Here is a 9,440-nt window from a genome sequence, read left to right as displayed (position 1 = left end):
GGAGCATTGAGAAGTCCAAAAAGCCAGCTCCAAGGAGCAGCGGCAAATCTGCCAGCAATCAGTTGATTGTGGCCAAGGAGAGCAGCTGTCCTCAGAGATCTTCAGACACAAAAGAAAGACCTCGAAGAGCAGCATGAGAACATTCAGAGCAATGTTAGTAGGGATCTTTGCCAGTGATAGTTCTTGCTTTTTTCTTTTTGGGGATGGTTACTGGGGATTGAACTTATGGGCTCTCGAACTCTGAGCCACATCCCCATCCCTATTTTGTATTTTATTTAGAGTCAGGGTCTCGCTGAGTTGCTTAGCTCCTCATTTTTGCGAGGCTGGCTTTGAACTCAGGATCCTCCTGCCTCAGCCTCCTAGCCCCCAGGATTATAGGCATGTGCCATTGTGCCCGGCGCCTATTTTCTACTGCAAGTTTCTTTCATGAAAGTATGTAGTCCCTTATAGTCTCTTAATAATTTTTCACAGTAATTTCACTGTTCTGTTATAAATTTTAAATTAAAAAATTTGTCAATGCTCTTAAAAGTATATACTAAATTTCATATTTAACAACCTTTAAGTATTATCACCTATAAAACAGACAGCAATTTTATGTGCCAAGATAAATAACAGGATATTTTATTTGCTCTAAAGCCATAATTTAGGAAAAATCAAATTTTGTGGACCAATTAATTTAAAAGAAATACATTGTCTCATCCTTAGAAACTCAATGTATATTAAAATACATTACAATTACAATAAGCACTCATTACTCTATCAAATGTCCTGGAAAACCAGTTCAGACCAGATATTTAGAAATCATGTATAATGCCCTTACAAAATTAACTGGTTTATTTTTATAATTTTTGCTTTTGCCCGCTCAATGGTGAGATAAGGAAGAAAGTTTCATGCCAAAATTTGTAAAAACTTTGCACGTTTGTAAAAACACATCAAGAATGCAGTTTTCCATTTTAAATTCCTGAGAGGAAACAAGTCAAATTGGATGCATTTTCTCTTTTTAACATTGAATCCTGAAGCACAGGTGACATGGTCATGTGCACTACAAGACATTCTATGGGTCAATGCAGAGAGCTATAAGAGGAATTTGCAGACCCATTATCATTTTGTGCTCCTTATTAACCATTTTGCAGGATCAATGTCACTTATGCTTCTCTTTCTAGCCAAATGGCCAAATATAAGTTAAAAACCACACAATATGTAACTAAAAATAAAAGTTAAACCTGTGGAAGTAGTGAAAAGTGTCAGCAGTGGGAAGTATCTATGTGGACAACAAATCAGCTGAGTCATTAGCAAGTCTATCTAGGTCCATTTTCAGTTACTATAACTAATTACCACAGATTGGGTAATTTATAAAGAAAATATGTTTTATTTGGTTTATGCCAAGAGCATGGCACCAGCATCTGGTAAGGGCCTTAATGTTGAATCGTAACATGGAGACAGCGTCACCTGATGAAACAGCATCCTGACTAAGAGCTCTCTTCCTCTTCTTGAAAAGCCACAGTCTCATTGAATTATGGCCTCACTCTTGTAGCCTCATGTAACCATAATTATCTCTGAAAGGTCTTACCTCCAAATACCATAGTCAGATTAAGTTTCCATTCTCTTAATACCTTGCACTGGGGATTCAATTTCAACTGGAGTTTTGGTGAGGACATTCAAACCACGTTTACCTCCATGCAATCCAAAGTTACCCCCAGGCACACTCCCTAGATACCTATTGGAGGGATCACAAACTGTTTAAAGGGCACAACATTCCAAGAGTTATTTTATTTATAAATCCATTGAACTATGTGACATCCCAACGTCTAAGTTGGGGAAAGGCCCACGACGGATCTTTGGATGTCTGGGAACAAGGAAGTGAGATTTGAAGCCCAATCTCTTGCTATTGAGGTAGCTCCTGTCAATTTAATTGCTTTTGACTCCTTTCTCTCCCATGGCTCCTGTATTAGAACACCCTTGTTTCCCAAATCCACAAGAGTGTCCTACCAAAACCTCCCAATAGGTCACTCCATTTGAGGAAGCCTGGTGGCCATGGGGGACAAAAAAGAAAATTGAAAGTTATGTACTCAAGGAAAAAAAAATTACTAAAAATACTACTGTGTTCTATATTCTAGAACAAAATATATGACTCACTTAGTATCTGGCTGGAAAGGTTTGGAAATGTGTGTGACCAAGGATGTGGAACATTGAGCTATCTGTTGTCATAGACATAATGCTACAACAATAAGCAAGGTCATAGAGTTTGGCATTTTCATTTTGTTTGTTAAAATTTTATCCACAGAAAAGCTTAGATTCTTATATCAGTTCTGCTTTCCTCTTTCCAAAGATACAAGCAAACAGTTGAATTTCCAGGTCTTAATGTGATCAACTTGTTAAACCTGGCACATTAACATGTGCTATAACTTTAAGCAAGAGATACAGCTTTTGTATCAAGCCATGGAGCTGTTTCAGGAAACTGATGGAATGTGAGCTCCTCATCACCTTAGCTTTCCGACTGCAGATTGTAAAAAAGCACGACCTTGGGGCTGTAGTTGTAGCTCAGTGGTAGAGCGCTTGCCTGGCATGTGTGAGGCCCTGGGTTCAATCCCCAGCACCACATAGAAATAAATGAGTGAATGAATAAGTAAAAAAGATCCATTGACAACTAAAAAAAAAATTAAAAAAGAAAGCAAGCACTGCCTTTGCCTCCTTAATAAAAAGAACTAGTAGGAAAGGCTGCACCCTTCCCAGGACACTTAATTCTGCACTCAGATCTGTATACCAGGAAAAAGTTAACCTGCACTGCACCTGCTTGCTGACAGTAGGTAAAAGAATATTCCTAGTAGCATGTTTCCTTCTTAAAATTTTTACTTTTTATTATGGAAATATACAACATATACAAAAATAGAAAGAATAAAGAAGTAAGTCCCCATGTACCTATCACTCAGCTTCAGTAATTGATCATCTAAAGAGGCCCAACATCTGTATCCTGCTCACTTACCATCTAACCAAGAAACTGTACTGGATTTTTTTTTTTTTAAATGGCAGCCAAAATAAATGAATGAATGAATGAATGAATGAATGAATAACTCATTTAACATAAAATTCACTGTGCCAACCATTTTGTTGTGCAGCAGATCCCGGAACCCCTGAGCTGCCTCTGCATCCCTGAATTATTTCCTACCTTTGAGTTCATTCTTCCACATATGAATATCCAGTTTTCCCAGCATCATTTGTTAAGAAGCCTGTCTTTTCTCCAGCATGTTTTTTGGGGACCTTTGTCAAGGATCAGATGACTGTGTATCTGTATGGTTTGTCTCTGTGTCTTCTATTTGTCTACATATCTGTTTACACCAGTGACTGTATCATTTTAGATTATGATAACATTGTGTGAGGGTTCCAGTTTTTCTATAGCCTTGACAATATTTGTTATTTTCTGTTTTTTTTTTCTTTTTCTTCATTTCTGTTTTTAACAGGGGCCATCCTTACAGGTGTGAAGTGATATCTCATTATGGTTTTGATTTTGCATTTCCCTCATGATTAATGATATGGTTTCATATGCTTATTGGCCATTTGTATATCTTCTTTGGAGAGTTGGACATTCAGATTATTTGTCTATTTTTAAATTAAGTATTTTGACTTTTTGTTATTGAGTTTCAGGAGTTCTTTATTGTATCCTGGTTATTGACCCCTTTTTCAGATATGGTTACACTTTCTCCTCTTCTGAAGATGGCTGCTGATCCCTTCCTTAGTTGCACAGAAGTTTGCTATATATAGTCCCAGTTGGCTATTTTTACTTTTGATGCCTTTTGATGAGTTAGGTTTCATGCTCACAAAATCATTGGCAAATTCAATGTCATGAAGCCTTCCTCCTATGTTTTTTTTTTAGGAGTTTAATGATTTCAGATCTCTAACTCATTTTGAGTTGGTTTTTGTACGTGGCATAAGGTGAGGATCTAACATTTTTCTCTGGAATGTGATACCCAGTTCTCCCACCACCATTTGTTGAAGAGACTGTCCTTCCCCCATGGTGTAGCCTTGGCACCTTGTCAAGGGTCATTTCACCATGTGTAAGAGGGGAGTGTCTCTGGACTCTATTTTGTTACATTTTGTCTGATAGTCTGCCTTTACGCTGGTCTCATTCTGTTTTGATTACTGCCACTTTGTAATATGTTTTAAAGACAGTTAAGCATGATCTCCGGATTACTTTGGCTATCCATGCTCCTTTGAAATTCCCTTGTGATTTCCTTTTTGACTCATTGGCTGTTCAAGGCTACATGGTTAAATTTTCAAATTTTTGAGCTTTTCTCTTTTCCTTTTGGTATTGATTTCTTGTTCCATGCTGTTGTGATTGAATAACACACTGGGTTGGTATGATTTCAAGCTTCTTAAACTTTCTTAAGACTTGTTTTGTAGCCTAACATGTGATCTACCTTGGAGGACGTCTGTGTTCACATGAGAAGATGTTCTACAGTTTGCAGCTGCTGGGTAAAGTACAGGTGTATGCCTCTTAGGTTCTGTCCTTCCATGATATTGTTCTAAGTCCTCTGTTTTCTTTGTTGGGGTTCTTTTATCCATTATTGAAAATAGGCTATTTGAATGTCTTATACTTATTGTGCTGCTCTCTATCTTTTCCTTTAATTCTGTCAACATTTGCTTCACATATCTGGATACTCTAATGTAGGGGTATAAATATTTGTAATTGTACTGTCACCCTAGAGAATGAACTATTTTATCATTACATAATATCCTTTGCCTCCTGTGACAGTTCTGACATAGTCTTTTTGACTGATATAAATATGTTTACCCTGCTCTCTTTGGGTCATTATTTGTACAGAAATATCTCTTTCTATACTTCCACTTTCCACTTATTTGTGTCTTTAAGTCTAAAGTAAAACAATATAGACACCATATAGTTGGATCTTGTTTGTTTATTCACTTAGTCACTCTAAGTCTTTAAATTGGAGAATTTAATTCGTTTATATTTAACGACATTGTTGATGGGGAATGACTTGCTATCTCTTTTGTTAGTTTTCTCTCTGTCATAGCTATTTTGGTCCCTTTTCCCTCTATTGCTCATTTTCTTTGGGTTTTACTGAATTTTCGTTCAACTTACTTTGAGGATTTCTTCATTTTCTTTTGTGTATATTCTCCATGCATATTCTCTTTGTAGTTCCCATGGGTTCACATAAAACAACCTATAGGTACAACAATCTATTTGAAGCTGATGTGTTCAATCATATACAAAAACTCAACCCTTTCATGTCCCACCTACATACTTTGTTATTGATGTCTTGTAATTTCAAAAAATTTCCATCCCTTAACATCACTTGTTATGGTTATTTTTAATCTTTCATCTTTTAAATTCTGTATCAGAATTAAAAATGATTGATGCACCACCTTTATTTATTATATTAAATATATTATGTACTTTATTGTAATACCATTACTAGTGAGCTTTAGAGTTTTATATGTCTTCATGTTGTTGTCTAATGTCCTCTCATTTCAACTTGGACTCCCTTTAGCAATTCTTTTAAGGCAAATTTATTGATGATGAACTCCCTCAGCTTCTGTTTATTTGGAAAAGTCTTCATTGCTTCTTAATCTTTGAAGGATAATTTCACAGAATATAGTATTCTGGGTTGGCATTTTTCTTAAAGCAGTTTTTAAAAGATATCATCTTACTCTCTCCCAGTCTATAAGGTTTCTTCTGAGAGATCTGATGATGATCTTATGGAACTTCCCTTCCACATAACACGTTCTTGTTCTCTATTTGCAGGATTCTCTCTGTTGATTTTTTATTTGGGGGCAGGGTGCAGGTATCAGGAATTGAACTCAGGGGCACTCAACCACTGAGCCACATCCCCAGCCCTATTTTGTATTTTATTTAGAGTCAGGGTCTCTCTGAGTTGCTTAGCACCTCACTTTTGCTGAGGCTGGTTTTGAACTCAGGATCCTCCTGTCCCAGCCTCCTGAGCCACTCTTTGTTGAATTTTTAGCTGTTTATATAACGTGTCTCTGTGTGAACATCTTTTGGGTCATCCTATTTGGAGAGATTTGAATTTTTTGAATTTGAATATCCATTTTTCCTTCAGATGTGGCAAGTTTTTATTTATTATTTCTTTAAATAAACTACCTCTCTCTCTCTCTCTCTCTCTCTCTCTCTCTCTCTCTCTCTCTCTCTCTCTCTCTCTCTCTTCCTTCTGGAATACCCATGATGCATATCTTGGCCTGATGATGTGTACCATTAGTCCCAGAGGCTTTCTTTACATTTCTTCTTCTCCTTCCTGCTTTCCTCCTCCACCTCTTCCTTTCAATCTTCTGGTTCAGGAATTTCAAATGACCTATTTTTGACTTGATCAAGTTTGCTGTTGTAAGTTCTTGAATTCAGTTTAATATCCTTCAACTTCAGACTTTGTTTGTGCTTCCTCAGAGTTTCTCCCTCTCTCTTGTTATTCTCATTTTATTCATGAACCATCTTTCTGATTTTGGTTAGATTTAGTTTGTGTGTATGTTTTTTTAATTCATTGAGCATCCTTATGGCACTTATTTTGGATTCTTTTTCTGTAATTCATATATCTCTCTTCCTTTAGGGTCAGTTTCTGGACATTTGATGTGTTGGTTTGGGTTGCTTTACTATTTCTTTGTATGCCTTGCCAACTTCTGTTGAATCTTGGCTTTTAAAAAATCAGTCACCTCTCATAATTATTTAGTCTGGTTTTGTACAGGGAAAATTTTCACCGGTCAGCCAGGCTAGAGACTATGGTGACCTCTCAAGCTTCTTCTGGGATATGTCTTCTCTGAGTTTGTGCATGTATGTGAGCTCATAATTGAAGAGGTGCGTCAGTTTCTACTTGGAAGCTCCCACACACACACCATCTGTCTGTGGAACTGCAGACTTTGGTGCTCAAGCAACCCATATTTATCCCTTCATTCTCAGCAGCACCCAGTCCATTTCATTGTCTCTATCACCACTTGATTCACACTATATAGAGACCAATCCTTGGAACAGCCTTCTCAAAAGCCAGAACACTAGCAGTGCGCAGTGGCGCCCGCCTATAATCCCAGCAGCCTGGGAGGCTGAGGCAGGAGGATCCTGAGTTCAAAGCCAGCCTCAGCAAAAGTGAGGTGCTAAGCAACTCAGAGAGACTGGTCTCTAAATAAAATACAAAATAGGGCAGGGGATGTGGCTCAGTGGCTGAGTGCTCCTGAGTTCAATCATGGTACCAAAAAAAAAAAAAAAAAGTCAGAACATTAGACCTATGTTCTACTCCTCTCTTTATTGCTCCTGAAGCAGTATGAGTTGGAGTTTTCTAAAAATTATACTGTGCTGTGTTGAGAGGAGGCATTCTTGTGAGTGAGTGCCCCAGATTTTCCTACTGGGCACTGATGTACTTGACTTCATGCCTACTAGGAACAGGGTCTCCAAGGGAAAGGAGGCCCTGGAGCTTCCTTATTCCATCACACTGCTGATGTCACTCTCTTGAAAACAATTCCTAGACACTATAATTTCATCCATAAACATTACAGAAGATAGCCCTATAAGAGACTATTTTAAATGCAACAAACGTTATCAAAGTTATTGATACATGTCAATTACCATGAAACTTTTCTACATGGTCTCAAATTTTTTATTGAAAATTGTTATTTTTTTCAAATCAAAATCTAAACAAGGTCTAAGTTGCATTTAGCTTATATGACTTTTAAATTGCTTTTAATCTATTGGTTCTCCCTGACTCTTTTTTCCCCTTGGTTTTTATCTATTTAAGAAACTGTTTGCTTCATAGAATTTTTCACCTTCTGGATTTTCATTGCATTATTATGATATTTTTCAATATGTTTCTATGTTCCCTCTATTTTCTATAAACAAGTAGTTAGTTTTAGAGACTAATGAGACTCAGATTTGTGTCATGTACTCCCTGTTATATCATATCAGGAGGTCATAATATCTGGCTGCCTCTCTCTCTCTCCCTCCCTCTCTCCCCCTCTCTCTCCTTCTCTCTTTCCCCCCTCCATCTCTCTCTCTCTCTCTCTCTCTCTCTCTCTCTCTCTCTCAATGTTAAGTTTGATAAGTAGGTTTAGGCATTATCATAATGCCTGATGGTTTACCAGTCATTAATGATTGTTAGCTAGATCCCTCTATTTGGAATTTAAAAATGATTATATTCTATTTCTACCATCCTTTTCAGAAGCACATTTAATTTTTTTTAAATTATTTTATTTATTTTTTTATTTATACATGATAGTAGAATGTATTTTGACATATCATACAATCATGTATCATAATTTATTCTAAATAAGATCATATATATATATATATATATATATATATATATATATATATATTTCTTTATCCATTCATTTATTGAAGGGCACCTGGGTTGGTTCCACTCCTTATATATTGTGAAATGAGCTGCTATAAATATGATTTTAAGTCCTTTGGGTATACACAAAGGAGTGGAATAACTAACTGGGTCAAATGGTGGTTCCGTTCCAAGTTTTCTAACAAATCACCATACTGCTTTCCAAAATGGTTGCACCAATTTTCAGTCCCACCAGCAATATATGAGTGTACCTTTCCTCCCTATAACCTCACCAACATTTACTATTACTTATACTCTTGATAATTCCCATTCTGATTGGAGTGAGATGAAATATGAGTTTTAATTTGCATTACTCTAGTTGCTAGAGATGTTGAACATTTCCTTATATATTTGTTGATCATTCATATTTCTTCTTCAGTGAAGTGCCTGTTCAGTTCCTTTACCCATTTATTGATTGGGTTATCTGGTTGGTTGGTTGGTTTGGTGTTAGTTGTTTTGAGTTCTTTGTATATCACGGAATTTAATGCTTTATCTGAGGGGCACGTGCAAAGATTTTCTCCCATTCTATGGTTTTTCCTTTCATGTTCTTGATTCTTTCTTTTTCTGTGAAGATTTTTAGGAGGTTTTGCAAACTGGTAGAAGAGAGGAGGCCACTTTCCATGTGCTGGCTTTCAGGGTACCTGGTGTACTCCCTAGGGATCGTCCAGCACTTGAATGGCAGAGCAACGTGGGACTCCTGAGCACAGCAGAGGTGAATCCCTCAGAAGCACACACACACACACACACACACACACACAGGTATAATCCTGTGGGCTTCCATTGTCTCATATATAAAATGGGAATAATAATGCCTGCTTTGCCTTCTTCACAAAGTTGTTGGATGAAAGCATAAAGCATTTGGTAACCTGAAGTCATTATACAAAGATGTGATAGACATCATTATTGATCCCCGAATATCCATTCCCCTTCTGAGGAAGCACAAAAAGCAATCATACTAGTAACTGACCTGGGAACAGACTTACAATCATATTCTCATGGCTCAGTCATGAAGGGAAACTCTTGAGAAACTCCTGGGAAAAGGTCCTTTATTCTCTGATAGAGTCACAGGCAGAGACCATAACACTTTTTTTTCCA

At 37.0% G+C, this 9,440-nt stretch overlaps 1 non-coding gene across 1 annotated transcript; it reads left to right on the top strand.

Moving 5' to 3' along the window:
• The first annotated feature begins 2,529 nt into the window (after nt 1-2,529).
• Trnaa-ggc (transfer RNA alanine (anticodon GGC)) lies at nt 2,530-2,602 on the top strand. Its single transcript has one exon. It is a non-coding gene; the product is annotated as a tRNA-Ala (tRNA).
• Nucleotides 2,603-9,440: the final 6,838 nt, after the last annotated feature.

This window comes from Marmota monax, unplaced genomic scaffold (genome assembly GCF_021218885.2).
Source record: "Marmota monax isolate L192 unplaced genomic scaffold, Marmota_monax_Labrador192_F-V1.1 WCK01_AAM20220418_F8-fsc00271, whole genome shotgun sequence".
NCBI classification, from domain to species: Eukaryota; Metazoa; Chordata; class Mammalia; order Rodentia; family Sciuridae; genus Marmota; species Marmota monax.
This window is presented reverse-complemented; position numbering and strand designations above follow the sequence as displayed.